Genomic DNA, 27,890 nt, shown 5'->3' with positions numbered 1-27,890 from the left:
AGACATTTTTAAGTGTCTCAAGTCTGATTGAAAATTCCATAGTACTATAAACCCTTCCTAATTTCAGTGGTATCATAAAAGAAATTTCAGTCGATGAAAAAAATTCAGTCTGGTGATAAATTTTACTGAATTTTGTGACTCACCATTTTTCTTTCCTGAAATTTGACTCAAGTAAAAACCTTCAGTATGATTCTCTTATTGCTACTTTATTATATACATTTTAAATAATGCTGCTTCTAAAAAGTAACAATACTTTAGAATATTATTTGTCTGAGTTTGGGATAAGACAGAACTATATATAAATTACATTTTTCTATTATGTCTCAACCTTATGAAGGTTAGGAATAAAACCCTTTCCATTACACTAGTCCCTCATTTTCTTTCCTTTATATAACCAGAAAAAAAGTGATCCCCAGAAATTCTCACTGAAGGACTCTCTCTTCTTTGTCTTCAGTTTCTCCCTTTGCTGGACTCGCTCCCCCTCCTTTATTTATGAATAGGCTTAAGCCTCTCCCCATGTTAACAAAAGTTCTCCACTTTATTTTCCTCCTGACTTTTCATTTATTTCTAATTACAAATTGTCTTTCCCTCAATTCCTTCACTGAAACAAACTCAGTTCCTTTCACTAATAAATGTAATAGCTGTTTTTCAATTGTCTTCCTTGGCTTCCGGTGCAAATTTTATCCTTGGAAAATTTTATATTTTGTCCTTCTTGAAACTCATCTCCTTCAAGAACCTTACCATTTAAATTGTTGTCTGTTGTCCAGGAACATTAATTTCACATGGGGGGAGTTTCAAGCCAGTCAAAGTAGCTTAAGCCTATAATCATAACTGTTTGAGTGGTGGAGATCAGGGGTCACCCAAGCCAGCCTGGGCATAAAAATTTGTAAGACTTTATCTCACTCAATAGCTGGGTGTAGTGGTGCACACCTGTTATTCCAACTATGATAAAAGTATAGTGGCTGAGTAAGGTGGCTTGCCTGTCATCCTCAGTGAAATGAGAAGAGAATTGCAGCCAAAGGCTAGCCCTAGCATAAAGCAAAATTCTACCTTGAGGTCCATTAACATAAAAAGAGTGCACAGTCATTGAATGCCTGTCTAACAAGTAAGGCCCTGAATGGGGAGATGGAGGAGAGGGAGGGAGAAGGGAAGCAGAAGAGGAAGGTGAGGAGGAAATGAAGGGGAAGAGGAAAGGAAATGGAGAGAAAGGAAGGAAAGGGCAGGGAAAAGGGCAGAGGACATTAGACTGGCCCCCCTCACACCTTATTGGTACAGAAAGTATATTGCAATTTAGAAGCTAATATCTTAACTCCAATGTCAGCAACGTGGTACTACATTCTCTTAACTCTTCATTTGTACCCTCCTCACAGTTCTTTTCAGTACATATGACTTTAAGCTAATTTTTTTCTTCTTCTCTCTATATTCTTATGCTTTCTTTGCAGTTTTGATTGTGTCCATTTATATTTGTATTGTCATGGTCAAACATTATAGGATAGTATTCAAATATTTGTACAAATGAGTGAACCAAAACTGAATAAAGTAGAAATTTCTTACTCCTCCAACAAATTCATGCTCCCTTGATTCCTTCTGCAGTGTGAAATAATGTAGAAAAGAAATATATTTCATAGCATCACCTCAGATAGGCACATATATCAATTGAACTTGGTTTGAGTCTTGAAAAACATTAAATGTCAGTATAGCAAAGCACATAATTTTAGAAAAGAGAGAGTAAATAGTTACTATTTTTAAATAATTTATTCTAGTTAAAAAATATTTGAACATTTAAACATATGAAATGAGGTCCTACCTTTGACTAAGTTAAGAAGTTTTGCTATTAGGCCATGAGAAAAAAATTTTAGTCTGTTTTAATGTGCACTCAGGTTGATTGAAAGCTTGTGATAGTTTGTCTTTTAGTCTTATTTTAAAGCTTATTAGAATCTTCTTTTGCCTGTAGGTGGAGCTCAGCAGCTGCAAATTAGTCATGTAAACTAAATTGAGTTTTCATCCTTGCCTGTTAGTTTCTAGCATCTATGTATCTGATAATAAATGACTGAACAATAAAAATAAGGCGAAACAAGCAGACTAGTCAAAATGAAAATACTGTCATTTTATAAACTTTCTATCATTTAATTTTATTGTGATTCTTCTAACATATTTTCCTTGAATTGTAAATCAAAGAAATAATGAAACATTCTCAAATCACTATTAATGATTTTGTGATAATGTTTTAAAATTTCTCTTTGGCAGTACTCAGGACCACAAACTCACTGTGCTTTCTTGCTCAGCCCAGCTCTGCATTTTGATAGTTATTTTGAAAATAGAGTGCCTCAGACTTTTCTGCCTGGACTGATTTCAAACTTACATCTTTCTGGATCTCAACCTCTTGAGAGCTAGGATTACAGTTGTAAGCCACCTGTATCTAGCTAAAGATTTAATAAAAATCTTTCAAGGCTAACCAGAATGAGATTAGTTTTGGTGTTTGAACAGGTTCTTGTTTATCAGCCATGTTTTATTTATATGACATACATGGATAACTATAGTGTTCCTTTTTTTTTTTTTTGGTCAGTCGTGGGGCTTGAACTCTGGGCTTGGGCGCTTTCCCTGCACTCTTTAGCTCAAGGTGAGTGCTCTACCGCTTGAGCCATAGCACCATTTCTGGTTTTCTAGTGGTTTATTGGAGCTAAGAGTCTCATGGACTTTCCTGCCTGGGCTGGCTTTGAACCTTGATCTTCAGATGTCAGCCTCCTGTGTAGCTAGGATTACAGGGCCTGGCTGATAATAGTGTTCCTTTTTCATGAAACAGACCTCTCATTTGGTACAGTTCAGTTATTTTCCTCATGAACTACATTAGTTTGACTAAATTTGAAATATCGTATTATAATGATAGTATTGAGGTTGAAGATCAGAGGCTGGACACATAAATGAACAGTTACTAATGTTAGTCTCACTCTGTCTTCATTTGTTGGATTTGTAACATATAGCCCGGATTTCTTGTGGAAACTTGAATTTTTTTTCTGAGAATTTCTAGACACGTCAAAAAAAATTTAAGCTTTCTGTTAGCCTTAGAAAATTTGTGAATGTTTCTGTACTTTGTGTTCTGGTTTTGTTTGCTTTATGATCAGACAGGAAGTATATGGTTATCTGTAGGGTGTAAACTTGGTTTTCTTTAGCAAATTCAAAACAAAATTTCAATATTTAAATTTCAAAAATTGAAAAGATAGTACATATTTTCAAATTAGAATACAAATTTTAAGAGATAGTACCACAATAAAGACTGGAATCCACAGGCATTGTAACAAACCAATTTAAATGATTAGACTGATCATCTACTGCTTTCATCAAAACATATATAAAGAAGAGTATCACCTATGTAAGGCATTTCTGTCTCCTTTCATTTTCTTTTAGCCTCCAGGTAATATACTGAAATAAATAGAAAACAAAAGAAGAAAAGAAATAGAAATGTAGGACTATTGGTTTGTGAATAAAGAAATCTACAGTTTCTTTGGTCTGGAGTAATAATTTGGTCTGGACCAAATGTATTTTTTTTAATTTAATTTAATTTTATTTGTGAACATACTGTACAGAGGGGTTACAATTGCATGGGCAGGATAATGCGTACATTTCTTACCAAGCATTGCAGCCTCCTCCTTTGTTTACCCTTCACATCAGTTCCCAGACTCCCCCCTCCCCCCCCCCCCCCCCCCCCCCCCCCCCCCCCCCCCCCCCCCCCCCGCACTAACGTTGTAAAGCTCGTTTTGGACATGACAACTTGTACTTCTCATTGTGGACCAAATGTATTTTAAGGAAATGTTTAGGTTCAACAGCAGATTTTAACCATTTAAATCAGTCTTGGTTTTGATAATGTTTGCATGCAAACTTAATAGTTGCTTTACATATTCTTTTTCCTAAACTTTCTATTCATAAATATATGTTACTCTTGTATCTAGCAGCTATATAAGAACTACTATATTCCAGGCTCTTGGTACCTGAAAATACAGAAGTGCTTCCTGTACATGTTTATTACATTCTTGCTGTGGTTTGAATGTGTACCTCCCAACGATCATGTGTTTGAAAAACTTCAACCCATGTAATCCTGTTGACAGATGAGTCCTGTAAGAGGTGATTAGATAATGAAGACAAATCAGTGATTAATATGACTACTGCTAGAATGAGCCAGTTATCTTGAGAGTGGGTTTCTGATAAAAGGAAGCGTCTAGTATATTTCTTTCTGTACTTCCCTTCTTTCCTCTGCCCCCCTCTCTGCCTCTCATGCAAATGCACATTGAACACATGGGTACCAGATTACCTTACTACCAACAAGTTCCTTACTAGTTGTAGAACCCTCAGATTTGGACTTCTCAACCTCTAGAACTGTAAGAAATAAACCTCCGTTCTTTATGAATTTTCCAATCTCCAGAAATTCTATTATAGCCACAAAGTAGGAATAAGAATTGCAAGGAGTTAATTACAATTTAGCATCAGAAGTACCCTACTAGATATACCTATAAAATATTATGGGTATTAAGTAAACAATTATCTATGTTTCAGCAAAAGATCAAAACCAGGTTTAAAAAGTTGAGAAGAACTATGGTGAAACTTACTTACAGTCCAACTTATAGTAAGTTGAAACTGGAGGATGGGAAGTTCAAAGCCAGCCTGAGCTACACAGTAAGATTCTGTCTTAAAAACAAGCAACTCAAAGAGTTGATAATAAAATTGCCATTTTTACAAGTTAAGATCAGTCACATATCAGCTATTTGAAATGTATCACCCTGATGCTACTATTTTGATTTTGTTTTTTTGTGTGTGTGCTGATGATGCTGGGGCTTGAACTCAGGGCCTGAGTGCTGTCCCTGAGCTTTTTTGCTCAAGGCTAGGTGCTACCACTTCAGCCACAGCTCCACTTCTGGCTTAGTGGTTAATTAGAGATAAGAGACTTGTGGACTTAACTGCTCAGGCTGGATTTGAACCACAGCTCTCAGATCTCAGCTTCTTGAGTAGCTAGGATTACAGGCCTGAGATACCAGCACTAGCTTGGGTCACTATTTTAAAAAAATAACATTTTAACATTAAGTATACTTCTTTAAATTAATGTTTCATAATCTCCCAAAGTAGATGGAATGGTTTGTTTTATTGTTTTTCTCTGTTATGGTTAAAAGCTTGGAATAGTATCAATTATAATACAAACCATATCATAGTTTGGTATTTCTGGCAAGCTTCCTTTTTTCTTCTGTTTGGATTTTTAGAGCTAGAATTTTTGGATATTCTCAGCAAAACTGTTTCTTGGGCTATTTGAAATAAAATACCACTTTTAAAATGTCAAGTCAATTCATTGGGAACGAGTTAATCCATATTCAAGGACTCACCTTTAAAATAAAACCAAAAAAATCCTTGAACTTCAGTTAAATACTCCAGAAGTAAGACAGCCGTACTGTTTTTACAATTAGATTTTGTACAGCAGACAGGAAGCAATGTGGGGGAAGAATCTCCTGTCAAATGGAGAAGTATTTTCATCTTTTTAGGATCTTTTTTGGTTTGTATTACCCTTGAGAATTATTATCTATTGATCTTGAAGCATCAGCTTATAGGGAATAAAACCTGAAATATCACTGAGAAAGTATACAAGGAACATTTCTTCAAACTATTCTGTACTTGACAAAGTATTCTTTAAACCAGAACAATTGTAAACACAGTGAGTAATATTGAGATACTTACTGCCATCTTGGGCATTATATTATAAATTCACCTGTAAATTAAATAGGCTATAGTTTGGGCATGTTAAGGAAGAGATTGCCCACCATGATACAAAATCCTTTGTTTTGCACATGAAATCACACAAGGTCCTGAGGGAAAATTATGGTCAGGTACTTCATTTTTGCTGTTTCTAGTTCATCTGTCTTCTTTCCCTCTAACTTTTCAGAGATGTTACCACTTGGATTGTGAACATTGAGTTTCTGCTTTGTGAAAATATACTGCTAGCTCCCAAGATCCAACTGTGTAAGTCTCAGGGTCTTTTCACATTTTACTTAGTGTCTAACAAAGAAGATAGTCATATAAATAAATGAGGGCTATGGATTTGTTTATAGTGAGTTGTTCCGTTATTCCACAGATATTTGCTATATTCTGCAATGGAGGCAGCCACTCATTTTATTCACCCTCACCATAAAACTATAAAATATAGTTTTTGGTATGGTTCTTGCTTTATAATAAAAAATAAATAACTCCAAACTGGGACTTTCCAAGATGGGGTGACTTCTCTTATAGTCCATGGTTCGAAATTAGCAAGTAGTAGTTTAGTCTGTACCAGTCTGACATTTCTGCAAAGCCTGGAAAGAGGTTGGTAAGCACTTACTCATCTGTGTCCAGCTAAAAAAAATTGGCATAAAAAATTTCTAACAAAATGTGATGTTGTAAGTGTACTTACAAATCTATATAAATGTAGGGATAGATTCACAGAAGGAGGCTGAAGCAGAAAGATAAATTAATGGATTATTACTTTAGCCAAAGGGAGAGGTAATAGGGAACTACCTTACTATTTGTAGGATGTTAAGGTGGCTAATTATCAAGTTTTGAACAAATTAGATATAGGAGTCCTGAAAGAATAAAGACATATGCTAACAACTGTTAGCTTACTAGCTTAATAAATTAACTAAGCAGTGGTGATAACATTGGAACACTGAAGGTAACTGGTATCAAATTTTTATTCTATTAGTCCTTCCTGGCATACCTGGCATGCATCCTGAATGGTTTCCTTTATTAGTCATCTTACATTATGATGCTATGATAGCAACAGGAACAGCAACAAAATTTCATTAAACAACTATGGATCTGCTTCATATTATCTTCATTCCAAGACCCGAGGTGAAGATGTGTTCCTCCTAATGTCAGAGGGGAAGGAATAATGATGGAATTACTGGAATTATAATGGATTTATGGAATAATAATGCTAGCTTTAGAAGGTTTTGCTTAGAAGTTGCTTCATCTTTTTTTTGTCCAGAGGGAGTGATGTGATTAAGCCTGATGCCATTGAATGAAGTTTAGATAGTTCACATACAAGAACAGAGAGCAGCTGGGAACAGTAGTACAGTGTACCGCAGACTCTGTGCTTTCACCAGAGCAGAGAAACTGCTGTAGATACCTGTGACTATAGAGTAAATTTATTCATCACCTTCCTGGTATCTTAATTTGTCCTCTTCCAGAGTAAAGAGAATAGCCTGTATTGCTCTTACTATATTATAAGGAGGGAAGTTTGTTCTTACAATCATAACTTTCTTATTATCAGGATTCTGTTTGGGGTTTCATTTATTTATTTATTTATTTAGTGTAGGTGTTGACTGGGATTTTAGCTCAGGGCCTTGTGCTTTCGGTTGGCTTTTTGTCATAAGCTAGTGCTCTATTGCTTAAGCCATACCTCTACTTCTGGCTTTTTGCTTGTTAATTGGAATAAGAGTCTCATGGATTTGTCTACCTGGGCTGGTTTCAAACCTCATTCCTCAGATCTCAGCCTCCAGGGTAGCAAAGATTATACTTCTGAGCTACCAATGCCTGGAAGGAATTCTTTAATTGTAGAGAGTTAAATACATTCAAAGTAACTCAAGGGAAGAAATTTCTACATAGAACAATAGGAGAGGTGTACAAATCCAGATAAAGAATTACATATAGCTAGTAGTGGTACTGTATGCCTTGTAATCCCAGCACATAGGAGGTAGAGAAGAAGGATTACAAGTTGGACACCAGGCTGAGTTATATGGCAAGACCTTGTCTTAAAAACCAAACCTATACAAAAAGAATTGCTTACAGCTTTTACAGGAAAGCACATTTTCAGTTATGTTTTCTCTTTACTGCAGCCTTGAATTGCCTTTCCTTCCTCAGAAAAAAATTGGCTTGATTGCTGTGTCCCAAATAGCAATACTCAGGAGAGAGAATCTGGCATGGCATAGATCTGATGTCTACTAACTGTAGCACTGATAGTAGAGAGGGTATTGGGAAGCCATGAGGTACATAGATATATCAAGGATAGCTTGTCCCTCCAGTATCTGTTTTTCTCTTAGTATTAAGAACTCTGGTGTTTAGCTAGACTCAGGGCTACCTTGGTAAAAGACAGTTCACTATCTTTCTTTTAACTAGCATTGGCCCCATGACCAATGAAGTAAAAGAAATACAACCATCTGACAGTCTGTTTTAAAGGAAAGAAAGGAAGAGGAGTACCTCCTTCACTCCTTCCTCCTCTAGCCAACAGGCACACAGATTGGTCAGCTGAACCAGCAATCGCACTTTAGAGAGGTCAAACAGCCTAGACCCCAGAAGACTTTGTGGAACTACTTACTATTCCATCTCGAATATCCTACTTCTGGCCTTTTCCACATGAGATAAAATAATCTTCAAGTTGTCTCAGTTACATTTTAGGGGTGTCTGTTCTGTGCATCAGAACCTCAATCTCCATGATACAGCAAGAGTATTTCTTTCATGACTGTGACTTGGGCAGGTGGGAATGTGGGAGGGAGGAAATGAATAACTGCTTTGTTATTTCTGTTAGCTTTCTTAATTGATTTTCTTATTTTTCCTGGAAGACAATCATATTAGTCTGCAACTCCCAACATTCCCACCCTTCTCAGTTTTGGTGGGTTACCTTGTTATATCATTAAGAAACCAGAAACTGTGAGAGAGTTTATTCATATTCCTAGAAGAAATCTACCTAGCTGCATTTGATCTATATTCTTCTTCCTAGGCAATTTCTTTATTCTATGCCCTAGAGCTCACATCCTTTCTCCTTCTCGCATACTTTGGGAAACCACCATCCACTTCATGTTTTGTTTACTTTGTACAAGTCTATTTTCCTTCTTGCAGTTTCTCAGACATACCACACAGATTTATTACAGTGATTTTCTACCCTACTGTTGATTTTTGATATATTAATAATATTTGTTATCTCTTCATTCCCTAGTTCTTATTAGATGGATATAGCTATACATGTGCTCAGTTCACTCAATGTGTGCTAATTTAAATATGTTTGGTCTTTAAATGTATATATGTGTTAAACCGTAAATAGGATTTCCATTTTTATTTTGAAGCATATCATATGATTTATTTTCTTCTACTCTCAATTTTTAAAAAAGACCAATAACACATTTTCCTAGTTCCTAAGTTTATTAACTTATTCTGCTTTCCAGTTTTTGATAATTCATTTACCTGCTTCTTTATAGAGTTATTGTTTTAAATAGTCTCAAAAATTATTATATGATAATTGGCAGTTTTCTGACCTGATTGAAAGAACAAATTTCTTGTGGTCAGAAGTGGGTATTAGTTGACATAAATTTACATTGCAGAATCATTCTTTAAATTTGAATTTTCAATTTGTTCTAGAAATTCATTAGATCAAAGGTATGTAAGTACTCATGAGATAGGAAGTAAGACTTGTTCTTTGTTGTATATTTGATTTTCTTATTCTATGAAAGGAATGTTTTCTTAACTTTAAAAGTTATATAATAACTCTCTGCCAATTTCTTTTAGATGAGTGTTTAGGTTTTTTTAGTTTTATTAATCATTACAAATTAATAGAAAAATTCCAGATATGCTTATTTGTTCACATTATTGACAGTAGCTTAAAATATCTTGAAGACCAGCTTTGTTGAAAAAGAAAACCCTTGCTTTAGCTTCAAAGTGTTCCGATACAGATTGTGCAGTTCGGTAAGATTTAATTTTAGGTGGTTTGTATGTACTTGCATTATCCCCTGTGTAATTTACCTGAGAAAGTACATTTAGTATGGCATAGGTAATGATTTGTATTCCCAGTATTTTATTTGGTTTTATGTTTATTGTTATAGTCTCAGTAAAGTTTAATGTATTCCACTTAAGTTGGAAAATACTTTAAATTATATTCTATTCCTTTTATTGTTTTATTCTGTGCTGTGTAGTATGGAAAGAATTGTGGAACAAAGGTACTGGTATTTCAGTGAATGATTTTTCGTTCATATTTTATGTAGACAAATGTAGAGATAGAAATATATTTAATTAGAGATAAAATGCAATTAATTATAGATAAAAGTACCTTTTGTTGCTTAACCTTTTCCTGTATGTTGGAGGAATAGCAAAGTAGGATAAATAAAATTAAAAGGCAAGTTGGAATATAGATTATTTTGTCTTTCTCAATGCTAGAGTCAGATGCCCATAGAAAACAATAGTCACTCTATGGAGATAAAATAGTTGTTCCTTTTCTTGCCCAATTATCTTTACTTTCAAGCTGTGTCCGTGATTTGGGACCATTTCAATTAGCATGTAAGTTCATCTAGCAAAAGAAATTGAGTACCTGTAGCCCCAGCCTGCCGAAGGGGACAGTTAGCTGTATCATTGCTCCTTTGGGGTTGGTGGGTATGGTCATAATATGGCAGGATATATAAATTACCTGAATTCATGGAAGCTCTGACTTAGAACTTCTTATTATTTAAGTCACTTTTCACAAAACACTGATAAATATTGGTTTTCTAACAAAGACATAAAAGCTTATGTTCATATTAAAAAATAATTGTAGTTTTTTAAACTAAGATTTTAAGTTGGGCACTTCCAGCTCATGCCTATAACCCCAACTACTCAGGAGGCTGAGAGCTAAGGATCACAGTTTGAAGCCAGCCAAGGCAAGAAAGTCTGTGAGCCTCATCTCCAATTAAATCCCAGAAAAGCTGGAATTGGCACTGTGACTCAACTGGTAGAACAGTAAAAGGAGTAAAAGGAGCTCAAGGACAGCCCCAAGGCCCAGAGTTCAAGCCTCAGGATAGGCAAAATAAAAAAAGAAAGGGAAAAAAACCCTAAGAGTTTAAGAATATTGGAAATTTCTTTATTATGTATATTTATGCTTTTCTTTTTTTAAGTATTGAAATAGCTGAGGATTACTTTAGATGAACACCTGGCACCTAAACAGGCTAAAACAAAATGCAAACAAATAAAACCTTTACGGAGAGCTATAAATCTGACATAGAAGTAGACTATGCCAAAGGTATTTATCTTATTTGGCTCTTTAAGGTTAACAAGCTCCCAGTTTTCAGGCAGAGCAATTGTCTAGCCTTACTACAGTGTTGTATGTACCAGCAGTCTAACTACTTCAGATCACTCAAATTTTGCTTAACCTTCTTTGTTGTTGCTGCATTTCTGATTCTTAGAAGAAAAGGAAATCATTTTATATGGCATTAGTCCCCGGAACTAGAGGTGCTACTTAAGCATATGTTCTTACCTAACTGTAGGTATTATATACCTATTAAATCTTTTTGAAAAATGATGACTTTAGGATGGAGAGGAAGATCAATGGAAAAGAATCCAGTCTAGAAATAGACTTACACAAGACCTACCAAAGGATAGGTGACTGACTTTTTATGGAGGTTAAAAAAACTTTTCATTTTAAAATGATAGTCTTGTTGACAAATGGTGCTATAACACTGGAGACATAAGTGGAGAAAAATGTGTCTTGATACCTACCGTCTACCATATAAACATGAATAATAGCCTAAATATAAAATATGAGACTACTAAACTTCTAGAAGAAAACAGACAATTTGTATGAACTTGGTTTTGTAATTCACTGTCCCCAAACCAAGAACTATGGACAAATTGGTAAATTAAACTTCACCAAAATTTATAACTTTATTTCTGCAAAAGACATTGTCAAAGGAATGAAAAGATCTGGGTGTCAGTGGCTCATGCCACTCAGTGGGCAGAGATCTGAGGATCACGGTTCAAAGCCAGCCTTGGCAGAAAAGTCCATAAGACTCTATCTCCAATTTACTACACAAAAAGCCAGAAGTGGCTGCAGCTCAAGTGATAGACCGTTAGCCTTAAGCATAAAAGCTCAGGGACAGAGCCCAGGCCCAGAGGTCAAGCTCCAGACCAGCACACACACAGAGTAGGACAGAGTAGGACAACAAATGAAGTCTGATAGAAGACTTAAAGCTAGAATATAAGAAGAAATTTTAAAAAATCAATGTTTAAGATAGTCAATGGGTCTGAACAGGTATTCACCAAAAAAGACATATAAACAAGTGAACATGAAAATAAAATATTTTCACATTCTTGTTGAGATGTGCCTTTTTATTTTTGGCTGGTTGGTCCTGGAGCTTCAACTCTGAGCCTGGGTGCTATCTCTGACCCTGAGCTTTTGTGCTCAAGGCTGGCACTCTACCACCACTTGAGCCACAGTTCTATTTCCAGCTTTTTTGGTGGTTATTTGGAGATAAGAGTGTCCAGGATTTAACTGCCTTAAAACCATTATTTTCAGATCTCAGCCTCTTGAGTAGCTAGGATTTCAGATATGAGCCACAGGTGCCCAGTGCTGTACCACTATTGTAAGTAAAACAGGATTTAAATTTTTTTTATATATTATCACATTTCAGCATATTACAAATAAGGGACCAGAAATGAACAGCACTTAAAGCTTCTTTGCTTTAAAATCTGGAATGTAATTACTTTTAATTTTTGAGGAACCTAGAGCTTAGATTCTAATGCTAACTTTTGTGTTTTTCAGAGAATGCAGAAGTTACGCAATTTCACATAAGACTGGAAAGTTACAAAGAAAATAGGGAGAAAATGGTGAAGCTAGAGACCTTTCCAGCCTTTTTCCAGTTGTAATTTCAGAATTTAACTTACAATTACAATTACAGCCAGGCATTTTACCTTATACCTGTAACCCTTGTACTTGGGAGGCTGAGGCAGGAGGATTGCAAATTGGAAGGCAGCCTGGGCTCCATAATCAGAAAAACAAAAAAAATTTACAACTTTAGTAAAGGGCAGTCCAAGACTTAAACACACATGTAATAGTTCCCCTGGGATACAGTTTATTAAATGTGATGTTAGAATGGTGCATAAAGGTTGCAGAAAATATGTGTGATGACTATGTTTGGAAACTGTATTCCTTTAGATGATGTAGAACAATAAAAAGATGTAGGTTAGAAAATGACATGATTAAGTCTATAGAGATGTCCGTTGTAGTGATGAAAACTAATCTGGAGGGAACCAGGAGTAAAAGTTAAGGAAACAGATGTGATAAAAAAAAAAAAAAGCTAAAATAAGGCAGATTTCTGTTTGCAAGGTACTTTGCATTCAATAAAAAATTTCAAGTATCTACTATCCCCATATAATCATGTAAAGATAATGATAGATAATACCTTTTACAAAAAAAAAAGTTACCAGCTTTTAGAGCCAGCTCCGTTCAGTACCCAGTGAGCTTTAAATGAAGCACAAGTTCAGAGAAAGTACAGTAGCTTCATATGGGAAGGAGAGATTAATTTTAATTTTTGTGGATCAGGAAGCCTGCATATATACAAGTAGATGGTACTAGTACAGGTCTTGGAGAAGGAATTGAGTTTGAATAAGAGGAAGTGGGTGGGAAGGGAATTTCCAGCAGAGGAAACTGAGAAAAATACAGGGTGTATTTGGATAACATTCTATTGTGACTAGAGGAGTATATGTGGCTTAGATGTAAATCTGGAAAGATAGGTTGGGACCAAATTATGAGGAATCTTCCATGGTAACAAAATATGAACATAGTTTATTTGTTTTACTGATGTGTTAAATATATGATAAATATAAATAAATCTTTTCAACTAAATTAAATCAATTTGAAAGGTTCAAAGTTGGAAGAATATTGGATTTTCTATATTTCTGGAGAGCAGTAATATGAATAGGAATATTTGGTGAGATTTCTAAATTATGTTATTTTAAAAGGAATACCAAATAACCACAGTAAATGAGCAAAGACTGAGGGAGAGGAATTATTGTGCACACTGGAAAAATGAGCACAAATTTTATGTCTAGCACTATCTTAACCATTTATTTGATACATATTATTTTATTTCCAACAAGTATGATCTATGAAGACCCTAGTATTATGTACTAGAAATGAGATCTGACTGAAAGCAATGTTTTTTTGTTTATTAAATTTTTTTTATTGTGAAAATACTGAACAGAGGGGTTCAATTACATGGGCAAGATAATGAGTACATTTCTTATCAAGCATTGTTGCCTCCTCCTTTGTTTCCCCTTCCCATCCCTTCCCATCTCTTCCCATCTCTTCCCATCTCCCCCGCCTCCTTCCCCGTCCGGTCAAAGTTGTAAAGTTTGTTTTCAACCTAACTACTTGTACATCTCATTGTTGCAATGGGTCCACCTGTATCCCTATTTAAAAGGTTTGTTTTTGCCCTTCTCCTCCACAAATTATAACAACATCAAATATGATGAAAGCAGGGGTTATACTGTGGGGGAGGGACATACAAAGCAATGAAGAAATCATCTTATAAATATGTTAGAAACAATTGCAAGAAAGAAAAAAAAACATTTAAATACTTATCTTGGGGTTCATTTTGCTTAGCATCATCTTGTTTGACCTTTTCTGCTTGTCTCAGACATATACTAGTTATTGCAAATAAGGGAAACCACGGGACCTATGTTTCTTTGGGCCTGGCTTACTTCACTTAATATAATTTTGAAAGCGATGTTTTTGAACCTGTTTCCTTTGTGATAAGTACCCACCCTTCCTATCTCAGACTCCTGGTCAAATGAAATAATGAAGGCTTTTAATTATAAATTTTAAAGGATCTTTCATGTCCTACAGTATAGCTCTCTCAAGTAACTTACTTTCTCTTAATATCCACCAGCCATTATGTATTTCACAGTAAAATAAATTAATTTGTCAAGTGGCTAATAATAGTTATCAAACATATATAGCAACCATAGTAGCACTTAATGGGCTGTATGTAGTTAAATGGTATAATGAGCATGAAGTAGAAGAGACAAGTTCAGGCCATGAGAATCATTTGGAAAGGTAATTTAAAACTACCTAGAAATGTAGTAGCTTTTATCCTGTCTAAGCATCCTGGCTCTCCCACTTCCTAAATCTCTCTTTTAGCTATAGAGATTGTAGTTCTGTATCAAATGAAGTTGATGAAATATCCACCTCTGTGAAACATAAACCCATCATATTATCTAAGAAAGAAATGTTAAAAAGTACCAAATGAGCAGGGTGCCAGTGGCTCACGCCTGTAATCCTAGATACACAAGAGGCTGAGATCTAAGGATTGTGAGTTAAAGCCAGTACCTGCAGGAAAGTCCATGAGACTCTTATCTCCAGTTAACCACCAGGAAACTGGAAGTGAAGCTGTGGCTCAAAGTTGTAGAGCCTAGCCTTGAGCAGAAACAGCTCAAGGATAGCAGCACCCAGGACCTGAGTTCAAGCTCTCCCATGACCACCAACAATGATAAAAAAGTATCAAATGAGGGAGAAACTGGGAGAAAGCAAAGGAAGGGGTGACATTGTCCAAAAAACAACCGTGTACTCATTACCTGACTTACGAAATGGTAAACTTTCTGTACAATACCTTAATAACAATAAAATTAACTTTAAGTATAAAACGGTATAGATAAATCCATTACTGTAAATATAAAAGAAATATCAAGTAAAATGTCAAGTCAGGTAAGGTTAAATAATTTTCCCAAAGGTGTATTTTAAGGGAAGTTTATACTGCCAGCAGCCAGTTAAGTAGAATGTATGAGTAATTTTACCAATAAAAAGAAAAAGAAAGGTCTCTTTGAAAAAGATGTAAATTGGTTATATTTTACTTAAGTTATCACTTCTTTGTAATCTCATTTATTTATTTTTGAATGTTTATAGAAATGAACGGATTTTTTTTTTTTTTTTTTTTTTTTTTTTTTTTTGTGGGGCCTGAACTCTGGGCCTGGGCACTGTCCCTCAACCCTTCAGCTCAAGGCTAGTGCTGTACCACTTGAGCCACAGCACTACTTCTGACTTTTTCTGCTTATTTGGTGCTGAGGAATCGAACCCAGGGCTTCATGCATGCAAGGCAAGCACTCTACCACTGAGCCACCTTCCCAGCCCCTGAAAGGATTATTTTTGAGAGCATCTTTTTGTAATAAAAATATTACGACAATTTCATAAAACAACAATAATATATCTACAAATGTGATTATAGAGATTTTCACTTAAGGAAATAAATTTAAAAGATAACATGCTAACTTTAACTAGCTGGTGTATGCAACTGTTTTATTTTAGAAAGATAAATGTCCTTGTGAAAATCCAGTGACATTTATTGCTTAGGGAAATGCTTTGCTTTATTTTTTTCCATCTATGTTTTTCAAATACAGCACTTATGGAAACATTTCTGATCTTACAAAAGAAAACAAACACAAAATGTCACCTTTTAAAACAAACTATTGGCAATAAAGTGTTCCTATTTCATTCTTAACATTGTGTTTTTGCTTGACTATTTACAAATTTTAGAGTTTGGGTATGCCAAGAGTTTTAATAGTGGTTTTAAAAGTTTTTTTTCCTATATGTGACTCATTTATAAATATAGTATTTTTTATGGAATACCCAATTGATTTTTTCCATTGGTAAATGATGCATGAGTAGTAAGCAGGGCTACTGAAAGTGGGTATGCAGATTTGGATGTGAAATGTGGAGTGTAGACCTGAGGTGTAACTTTGGGGCTCATCTCATCAAACCTTCTGCCCTGAACCATAGCCCCAAGAAATAGATGCATTTAACCTGGAGAAAGTAGGTTTTATTGCTGATGTTAATTTATTTTCTTTTTGTTTTATTTTTTCTTTGTAGGTCTTGGGTGAGGGAGGGAACTTTTTTAATTCACAAAATGCCTGTGGATGAATTTAAAAAATAGAAGTAAAGAAATAGTTTAGTATGATGATGTGTCCTAGGTATATAGATATTTCAGTAAAATGTAAAGCAGCTTGAAGGCAGTATGTTGCAATGGTGAGAACTATTGGGAGAGTTCACCCATTTAAAAAATGAAGGAATTGAAACTAGGAGCTAGTGGCTCAGGCTTGTAATCCTAGCTGCTCAGGAGGCTGACATCAGAGGATCAAGACTCAAAGTCAGCCCAAGCAGAAAAGTCCTTGAGATTTTGTCTCTAATTAACCAGCAAAGTGCTGGACTGGAGGTATGAATCAAATGGTAGATCATCAGCCATAAGCAAGCAAACTCAGTAAGAACTTGAGGCCCTGAGTTCAAGCCCTGGTACTGACAAAAATTTAAAAAAAAGGAATTTGCTGCTTTAAAGGATACATCTAGCTCTCAACTTTTGACTCTGAAGTTAACTCTGGAACACAGTAAGAAAATTTAGTGTCATTACTCTTTGAAAACTCTACATGATCTATCATGATCTATAATGGTATTTCTTGAGATAGGTAGTTGTACAGCATACTTTTTTTTTTTTTTTTTGTCAGTCATGGGGCTTGAACTCTGGGCCTGGGCTCTGTTCCTGAGCTCTTCAGCTCAAGGCAAGCACTTTACTACTTGAACCAAAACTTCTGGTTTTGTAGTGGTCAATTGGAGATAAGAGTCTCACAGAATTTCTTGCCTGGGCTGACTTTGAACCGTGATCCTTAGATCTCAGCCTCCTTAGTAGCTAGGATTACAGGTGTGAGCCACGATCACCTGGCTCAGCATACTTATTCTTATTGAATTTTTTTCTTTCGTATCTTTTTTCCTTATCTTGTCTGTATTTTTAAAATTTCCTATGATGAATGTTTAGAGAATTGATACTGGACTGTTCTAAGTGTTTAAAACTCTGAAATTCTCCATAACCATTGCTTTCTCTTCATCTCACCAAGTTTAGTATATTGTTATGATCAGTTTTGTAGTCAGCTTAGCTGTGCTACAGATTCTAATTGTTTAATCATTTATCTAAGTGTTGGTGTAAAGGTATGGGGATTAACATTTATAGCTTGGGAACTTTAGATAAATTAGATTATTCCAGATAACCTGGAGGGCTGACTCAGTCTTTTGAAAACCTGAAGAATGGAGTTGGGCTTTCCCTAAAGAAGTTCCATCTAAATAGCAGCTTTAGTGTGTACCCAGAAAGTTGCAGCTTGTCAGTCTGAGGCCTACTTGCTCTGAAGATTTCAGCCTTACCTGAGCCTTGTCCACAACTGCAGGAATCAGTAAATTTATTTAGTTATCTATCTATCTGTCTGTCTGTCTGTCTAGGTACTTACCTTTTTTTATGGTTGGTCATGGGACCTGAACTCTGGGCCTGGGTGCTGTCCCTCAACTCTTCAGCTCAAGGCTAGCGCTCTACCACTTGAGCCACAGCACCACTTCTGGCTTTTTCTGCTTATGTGATGCTGAGGAATCGAACCCAGGGCCTCATGCATGCAAGGCAAGCGCTCTACCACTGAGCCACCTTCCCAGCCCTCTACTTATCATTGCATGTTTCTGTAGTTGAACCTGTATTTTTATTTTCATTCAATTCAAATGATTTCCCAATTTCCATTATGTGTTCTTCATTGTTCTATAGGTTATATAGAAGTTGCTGCTTAATTTTGAATATTTGAGAATGTTCTATGTAGCTTCTATTACTGATATCAACTTAAAATTTTCATTGTGATGAGACAATGTACTGTATATGATTCTGGTTATTTTAGGTTTACTGAGATTTTGTGTTTTGGCCATGCACATGTTCCATGTGTACTTGGAAAGAATGTATTCTGTTGCAGTTGTTCTATAAATTCCTTCTATATTTATTACGGCCCCTTATATGTGCATTTTAATGTTTATATTGTATTGCATAATTTGCAGATTTTGTTTATCAGTCAGATTTTTTTTTATTGTTTTGTTGGTCTTAGGGCTTGAACTCTGGGTCTGGTTTCTGTCCCTCAGCTCTTCAGCTCAAGGCAAGCACACTCTACCACTTGAGTCACAGTGCTACTTCCAGTATTCTAATGGTTTATTGGAGATAAGAGTCTCACAAACTTTCATGCCCAGGCTGGCTTTGAACCGTGTTCCTCAGATGTTAGCTTCCCGAGTAGCTAGGATTACAGGTGTGAGCCATGGGTGCCTGGCCAGTCAGATTTTTTGAAAGGAGAACATTCCTTAAAACCTAAAGGACCACGAAAGGCATAGGAGATTATATTCTGACTTCTTTCACTTAACAAAGTTAGTCATTTTTTGTTTTGTTTCTTGCTACAGATCATAATAACAATTGTTAGTTTGTTGTCTTCTCTTTACACTTTTATATAATACATCGGAATCTTAGTTTTCTTTTGATTTTTCCAAAAACTAAATTTTAATTGGTATTTTCTTCGGAACATTTTTTTGTATCTATGTGGAGAATGTTTTGTCTTATCCTAAGTATAAAAAAAGCAAATGGAAATGAAAAATGAAGTCTTGTTCTACTAACCAAATTTCCCTCATTTTATGAAAATGAGAGTAACTAGGTTAAACTCTTCTTTGGAATTGTCAATATATTTTTCTTTTAGCAAGCACAATGAAAGAAAATAAAAAGTTAAAAATAACAGGTCTTTCAATCTTTCCTTATATAATTTCCCATATTATTCCTTTAAATATTATACTTGCCATTTGTGGTTAATGTACAATTTGTATAACATAAAGTTATTACTTTCTGTAGTCATTTGAAGAATGGATTAAATAACCTATTTAAGCCTCAATGAATTGGGAACTTTTAAGTTTGAGATTTGGAATGTACCTTAAAATCCCATATCTCACCCAATTTTGGAAGTTTTACTATTAGTGTTTCTTCTCTGTTTCAAGTTATTTAGCTGAATTTGTGTAGTTTATTTTTCCATACTGTTCCTTTTACTTTTCCAAACTGTTCCATTTTCTCTTATTAGCCATTAAAATGTAACAATAATGTAAGGACTTATAGGAATCATAAATGCTTTATGTTTTTGTAATGCAGTATTGCTTTAAGTGAGACACAGTCATCTAGGACAGTTTTTAATTTAGTTTCTTTTGGATGTATTATTTAATAATCTCTCTGGTTCTCGGTTTCTTCACTGAAGACAACAATGCCTATTTTGTCAGATTGTTATCATGATGAGTTAGGCATTCAATAAATCATAGCTGTATAAATCACATCAATTTTAATATTTTATGTCTTTTTAAGATTGGAAAGTTTTTCTATGACATTTTCTAGATTTTCTGGTGATTCTTAATATTGTTCATTTTATTATATATTATCAATTCAAGGGAAAATAGTTGATGTATGATATACATTTTTAAATAGCTAGGATGAATCTCTTAAACTACTGTCGTTTTCCCATTAGAAAGTATTTAATCTGCCCCACTTAGTCTCCCTGTTCTAAATCTTTGCATCACTTTAATAAATTATAGATGCTTGAAGTTGGAAGAAGCATATCAACTCTCTCCTAATTTCTTAGCCATAACTTATTGGCTTTTTTATATAAAAGTGGTTTTTTTGGTTGTTGTTTTTTTCTCACAGTTCTGGAGATTAGGAAATTCGGTGTGTGGTGAGGGCACACTCTTTTGTTCTTAGACAACTATCTTTTCACTGTGTTGTTCTGTGGTATTATAAAAAAGAGACACATCTAGGACCAATATATTTTCTAAGGATACCAATCCTTTCTGTGAGGATTCCATATATGAGAATATAATATTCAGAGCATAGCACCGAAAATTTCTTATTTACAGGTAAAGTTTTGAGAAGATAAGTGATTTATGTATTTAAGGTCATTTTGTTAATGACAACGTAGATGGTATTTTCAGGATCTGGAATACTTTCTCCTGAATTATCTTCTGAAAACCCTCAGCCATCATCAGCCTACGGTACATTATATTCAGAAGCAGCTTCTAGATTCACTTTTTGTTTCCTTACCCACTGAATAATAAAAAGGGTTCATGGAAAACAAAAAGGCCTGTAAGCCATTATTAGAAAGCTGGTCACAGCAGTGATGTCCAACCACTTGTGCACAAATGTTATATGGTCATATAGATGTTAATAATAAAAATGTGACTGTGGGTATTTTTGTCTTGATTTAACACGTTCTGTTGCAAATAGCATGATTGTTGTGCTAGCATCATTTCTTATAAAATTATTTTCCTTGATTTGAGTTTTCTAAAAGCAATTCTTACCTGAACACTTTATGATTCACTGTTTTAATTTTTATGTGTGAGATTATTTGTTACACCCAGAAAATTCAGTCTATTTCTAGTTTTAGAGTCACTGTCTCAACCCCAGGGTACTTACTAATAATAATGTGCAATTTTGTTTGTATGATATTTAGACTATAAGGAAATGTTTCCTATAGAAGCAAGCTGTAACTTATTATTGAGAAATTTAGTTTGGTGCCATTGGAAAAAAATTGCTATAGGAAAAAATTGATATCAAAAATTAAATATTTAACATATATTTGTATACAAATCCAAATATGTGTATGCATTTCTTTGTATATGAAATCTATGAAATTTCACTGGAACTACACTAAAACAACATACTTGATTGTTTTCAGCAGGCAAGTCTTAGAAAAAAAATTATTTAAAGTAGTTTATTTTTTCTTTTTTTTGCGGGGGGGCCCCCGGTTGTGGGGCCTGAACTCTGGGCCTGGGCGCTGTCCCTCAGTTCTTCAGTTCAAGGCTAGCGCTCCACTTGAGCCACAGCGCCACTTCTGTTTTTTTTTTTCTTTTTGCTTATGTGGTGTTGAGGAATCGAACTCAGAGCCTCAGGCATGCAAGGCAAGCGCTCTACCACTGAGCCACCTTCCCAGCTGATTTGCAATTAGAGCACATTTTTAAGATACTTGTGCATCTCAGTGGGATTTATCTAAGTGAAATATTACATTATGTTGTGCTTATATCAGTGTTTGTTTTTCATTCAAAATATGATATAAAAGGTTTATAAGATTTATAAGGTTTGTAAGATCTGATATTGATACAGTGAACTCACAAACTGATATGTTAAATGGTAACCCCTTTAATTAAAGATAAATAAAAGTACAATTAAAAGCCGGATGCTGGTGGCTCATACCTGTAATCCTAGCTACTCAGGAAGCTGAGATCTGAGGATCACGGTTCAAAGTCAGCCCAGCAGGAATGTCTGTGGGACTCTTTTTTTTTTTTTTTTTTGGTCCAGTCGTGAGGCCTGAACTCTGGGCCTGGGCGCTGTCCCTCATTGCTTCAGCTCAAGGCTAGCACTCTACCAGTTGAGCCACAGCACCATTCCCGGCTTTTTTTTTCTGCTTATGCGGTGCTGAGGAATCGAACCCAGGGCCTCAAGCACGCAAGGCAAGTACTCTACTACTGAGCCACCTTCCCAGCCCCCCCACCGTGGGACTCTTATCTCCAATAAACCACTCCGAAAACCAGAAGTAGCACTGTGGCTCAAGTGGTAGAGCGCTAGCCTTGAGCTGTAGAGCTGAGGGGCAGAAAGCAAGCCCAGAGTTCAAGCCCCACAACCAACAAAAAAAAAAAGGAAAAAAAAGAAAAAAAAGTACAATTAACAAACCCCCAAACTCACAAAATAAGGTTTATTTACAAATGACACATTTGCTTTTGTGTTCTTCCAAGCATTCCAGAGTGTTCAGCCTCATTTTTTTGGCCTTTTTATCTTAATAGCCTTATAATTCATTACTACTGTCTTCTGCTTAGATACCACATTTTTTTTAAACTTTGATAATTTCTACCTTTTGGTTTCAGGACCACTGTTGAAAAGTATTGATGGCTCAAAGAGCTTTTCTTTGGATTATTTCTATCAATATTTATTAGAAATTAAAATTATGAATATTTAAAAATACACATCAAATAGTTTTTAAAAGTAGCAATAAATTCCATAAAGTGGTAAAGTAAATGATATCAACATCAGAAAAAAATGATCACAGTACATTATTTACCTTATAGAAATATCACAATGAAACTCCTTTGTACATTTAATATATTCTATTTAGTAAGAAGAGTGTTTTTATGTATATTTTATTATAAAGATGCTGTACAGAGGGGCTACAGTTACATGAGTAAGGTAATGAGTACATTTCCTTTTGAGCATTGTTGTCCCCTCCTTTGTTTTTCCCCAGCCATCTCTTCCCTCCCAACCTCCCCAACTCCTTTTTATTTTTTTGTCAAATCTCTCTAATTGCTGTTGGATTTCAATATCTGCTTCTTCATTTAGTCTGTTGCAGGCACTTTGTTGTTTTGGTTAAATTATAAGAGGGAAATCTGGTCTCACAAAAATACGTGGTTTGAGGACGGACATTTACGTAGCATCTTTTTCAGATAATTGTACCAAAACTCGACAAATAGTAATTTCTTATGTTATTGACAATGTGAAGTCTAAAACCAATTCAATAAACTCCCCATAATCTGTTATCCATTAAAATCCATTGGTTTATTTTACCCTTTGAATGAATCATTCACCCATGCATGACTTTAACATTATGTTTTGGTCATTTGGAAAGTACTGATTCATCAGGTTATTCATATCTTCCAAATGTTGATACATTTTGTTATATAAGGATCACATTTGTTAAAATTATCAGTAATCTCCAAAATAGCCTTCTGGTTGTTTGGTCAGTTTCACAATAGTGGGTCTGAAATTGTTTTATTTCTGATTTTTGCATGAATGCTCACATTTTGTCACTGGATTTTGATATCTTCAGTCTTCCTTGAAGTGAGAAGTTTATTTTTGTTTCCAAATCAGAATCTTTTTTTTTTCATTTTAGGTATGCTATAAAGAAAAAAAAGGTTTAGCTCATAACTTAAATTGCATAGTGTTTTCCTTGTAACTGTTTGTATGTTCAATTAAGAGTGATTTATTCATAGTTCTGTTTTATCACACAAAATGTAGTGCTTATGGTTGCAGTTTTATAAACTTACTAAATTTTTGCTTTTGGGGGGATATTCTTAAATGAAACTAGCCTTTATTATTAGTTTTCTTCTTCTTTGCTACTGTTAGTGCCTGACAAAATAAATGCACTGTCTTTCAGAACAGTTTGCTTCCTTGGATTTAATTCATGCTACACTTCCAGCATATTACTTGCCATGGCTTTTGTACCATCAGTGCAAATGTCAAAACATTAAAGAAAAAGCAAATTGTATCTTGGTAGTAGCATCAAAATAGTTTTACCTCATAGACTTTCTTGAGAAGGTTCAGGGGTCTGTCAACCATAACTATTGAACTGCTCCTATTCTGCTAATTGAAAAGAGCACACACTCCAGGGCCAAAGTCCTGCCTTCCTCTAAATTCTTGGGATAAGAGCAAGTAGTCACCTCAGTTTTCTCATTTGTAAAGTAAGCCTTTAATATCACTGTATAATAGGATTAGTTTGAAAATACCTGGTATAGTAGTATTTATCAGTAGTCCTAGCTACTGATAAGGCTGTGACCGAAGTCTATAACTGACAGACTAGGAGGTCCCCGGCCAGCCAATTGGGCAACGTAAAGGGAAGGAGGAGAGGGAGGGAGGAAAAGAGAAAAGGAAGGGAAGGGAAGAGAAGAGAAAGGAAAGGAAGAGGAAGGGAGAGAAAGGAGGGGAGGGGAGGGAAGGGAAAGATCCAAAAATCTTTCATGGTTAATTTTGATTGGATGGAGAAATAACTGATTAGCAAAGCTTGCCTCTGGGTGAGTCTGTGAGGATGATTTCCAGAGATGACCTAATGAATGGTTTAATCCATTGATGGATTCGGACTTTGAATATATTTCTGAAATATATTTCTATACAGTTGTGGAACTTTGGAAGTTCAGGTCTGGTTGGAGGAAGTTGATCACTGAGGGCATATCTTTAGGGGCTTAGTCTTTTGCCCCAGCCCCTCCCTGATACTGCTTTCTCTGTTACAGACATGGCCTGAGCTGTTCTGCCATACCCTTCTACTGTAATGACTAGAACTTTGAATAAAACAAGTCTTTCCTCCCTTAAGGTCATTTCTTTTGGGTACTTGGACCCAGATACTCTTAACAAGAGCAATGGGAAGTTCTGATTGCAATAGAAATCATATATAGGAAAAACAGCAACAAATATTACAATAAAAGAATTAGTATATAAATCAGTGAATTACTATATATGAACTATTTTAACAGTACCTGGTATGTAATAAGCCTGTGTAATTGCAAATTATTGTGTTATTCTTAGAGTATCTCAAGTGATAGTAACTTCCAGTTCCTCTGAAAGCAATGATGGAGGAGTATTGTTTTTATCTGTGCTCTGTAACTGGATTCTCTTATTATTCATTGTGTGCCTTTGAGATGATTCCTCTAGTGGTTTGATTTGAGAAGTATTTGCAATGAGATATAAAGGGGTAGTTAGATTGTCTTGGACTTGAGTGTTAAATGATGGCACAACTATGCAAGTTCTAAAGGTTATATGTTTTATTGTTCTCAGGTTTTTGCTTTCAGTTCATGTGTTTATTTATTTGGTCCATTGTGAGGCTTGAACTCTGAGCTTGGGCGCTGTCCCTCAGCTCTTCACCTCAAGTCAAGCACTCTACTGCTTGAGCCACAGCGCCACTTCCGGTTTTCTCGTGGACTTTCCTGCCTGGGCTGGCTTTGAACTGAGATCCTCAGATCTCTGCCTCCTTAGTAGATAGGATTACAGGCGTGAGCCACCGGCACCTGGCTCAGTTCATGTGCTCTTTGCAACCTGCTTTTTTTCTTGGGGGGCGAGGGGCAGTTTGTGGGCCTGAACTCTGGACCTAGGCGCTGTCCCTCAACTTTTCAGCTCAAGTCTAGCACTCTACCATTTGAGCCACAGCGCCATTCCAGCTTTTATCTTTTTGCTTATATGGTGCTGAGGAATCGAACCCAGGGCCTCATGCATGCAAGGCAAGCATTCTACCACTGAGCCATCTTTCCAGCCCCTGCAACCTGCTTTTTTTTTTTTCTTAAGTCTATGGCTCTGTGACTTATTCAGATAGTTTTAATTCTCTTTTTCTTATGGTATTCATCCACAGTCTTTGCTAGATTAGTCGACTTACTTCCTATACAAGGTAGGAAGAGAATTTTGAGTATAATCATTGTCTTAAGTAAAATCTATTATTTGTTCAAGACATACAGGCTATTGATTGCTCCTATATTTCTTGAATATATTCTCAGAGCTTCTAATTTAAAGGAAAAGTAGCTTTAGCTATATTTTAGAGCACAGCTGGAACTTTTGTGCTATTGATTTACGACACTGGATGGAAACATCTTGTTAGAATAGTAAATATCAATTACATGAATTTTTACAAAAGCAATCTCAAATTTTGTTTTTTAAAAAAATGATACCCCTAATATTTAAATTGTTAAGTTTTAAAGAAACTAAATCAAATTTGTTTATTGGAAAGTTTGCATACTTATTGAACTGTATCTGTTTGCATAATACTGTAATAAGTTCAGCGTTTTTTCCTGTCATCTTTGTAAAGTGCAGCCTAACCCTGAACATTTTTGATTTGAACTTTAAATGAACTCTTCTATAAAGCTCTGATATTATGTCTCTTCATACTATCTCATTATTCTTATACATATCATAAACACAAGGAACTTTTCTTTCTTCTTTCTTTCCATTTTTAAACCAAAGGAACTTTAATGTTATTTTTTTAGGTCCATATAAGAGATCTGGAATAATACCATATTTTGTTTTAACCTGATGTTTATAATTTGGGTTTTAGAGTTCTATGGAACGTCTTTCACTCTAAGTTAGACTAGATGGTAATCACTTTTCTCAGTCTGCCAAAAGGCAATGCTCTCAGTGCAGTGACACCTTCAGAAGGAAAGGGGAGACTTACAGGCATTTGCCTTTAGTTTTACTGATGTCTGTCCTTGTTATTTTCTGCCTTTTGTTTAGTCTGAAACATACTAAAGCATTTCTTTATAGACTCCAAGGACACATATGTATTCTATACCTAGGGTCCAAACATTTCCCGTTCATATGCTTAGAATATGCTATTTCTTACTTGTGTACACCTAAGCTCTTAATCCTTTCCCCTGAGCCATCTCCAGAAGTGAGCTTCATATTTAGTGAAGCAAGAATTGTTTCTAAAGATTGTCCTTGGATTCAGTAGTAGAACAGGAAAAGCAGTTGCAATTCTGGGAGTTCCCCTGGTTTTCATGGCCAAAACTGAAGGTTCCTGGAGCCTGTATAGAGCCCTTCAGACAGAGACACATCTTTCAAAATCTGAATTAATAAAACAGAAATGGAGAAGACTATTAAAATGTATATTTTCCTATGAGTGTCAGACTTACAAGTTCATTTTATTCTGATAAATAAAAAGTTATCATTTTGGGCACATAATAGTAGACCTAAGAAACTTTCTTAAACTGGAATATTTCCCTAAAATTCTTCACTTGTTTTTACATGGTATCTTTAAAACGTAAGATAAAATAGTATTGCTAGAAATTCTAGTTTTCAAAAAATTACTGAATAAATAACTCCTATCTAAAATAAAAGTCTTAAACATTTTACAGGTTTGTAGACTAAATCAGTATTCCCTTTCCTTTGCTTGTCTACAAAACAGATATAATACAGGCTATGGATGTCTTATTCAATCAAACTCTGTACATTGCTGAACATTTGGCAAAGATAATTATATACTTTGGCTTGGGATGTGGAAACAGCAAACTTTTCCACTTTCCGTTATGTAAATTAGCAGTGGAAATAGCTGTATATTGCTCTATGATGTTATCTTGCTAAATATAGGGAATTCGGATTCATTCCTATTACAAAGAATAGTGTGCCACAAATTCATAGGCAAGATTTTTATATAACCTATTTATTTGTTCTTTGTGTGAGACATTCAATCTTTTAATAATTTTTCTCTCTAAACTTTTTTGGAATGAAAAACTGTAGGAAAATTGATGAGGCTTTTCTGACTTATTTTATATGGTATTTTTATATTTTATATTTTTATGAAAGAGAACACTGTATGCTTGACTAAGGAAAAAAGATTCTAGTCTTGTGATAATGTATATTATTTCTGTTTCTTTCAAGCCTATCCATTTCTTGCCACTGTTGAAACATGGACAATCAAAATCAAAGAAAGACATAAAACATGTGAGGTTGATTTTAGTGATAAAGTACATAGACTAAATTGTATAACCCAAGAAAATGATTTTTAATGAGGCAGAAAACTAGCTTATAAGTTATATTCCATATCCA

The 27,890-nt window shown here is 35.1% G+C and overlaps 1 protein-coding gene across 1 annotated transcript in view; it reads left to right on the top strand.

The window, feature by feature from the left end:
• The window catches only part of Cwc27 (CWC27 spliceosome-associated protein homolog (S. cerevisiae)), a 196,313-nt gene that overhangs the window by 33,573 nt on the left and 134,850 nt on the right, over positions 1-27,890 (top strand). The gene's annotated exons all lie outside the window — the stretch shown is intronic.

The sequence above is a fragment of the Dipodomys ordii genome, unplaced genomic scaffold (assembly GCF_000151885.1).
Source record: "Dipodomys ordii isolate 6190 unplaced genomic scaffold, Dord_2.0 Scaffold83, whole genome shotgun sequence".
Lineage (NCBI taxonomy): Eukaryota > Metazoa > Chordata > Mammalia > Rodentia > Heteromyidae > Dipodomys > Dipodomys ordii.
The sequence above is the reverse complement of the archived record's forward strand: the minus strand, read 5'-3'. Positions and strand labels throughout refer to the sequence as shown.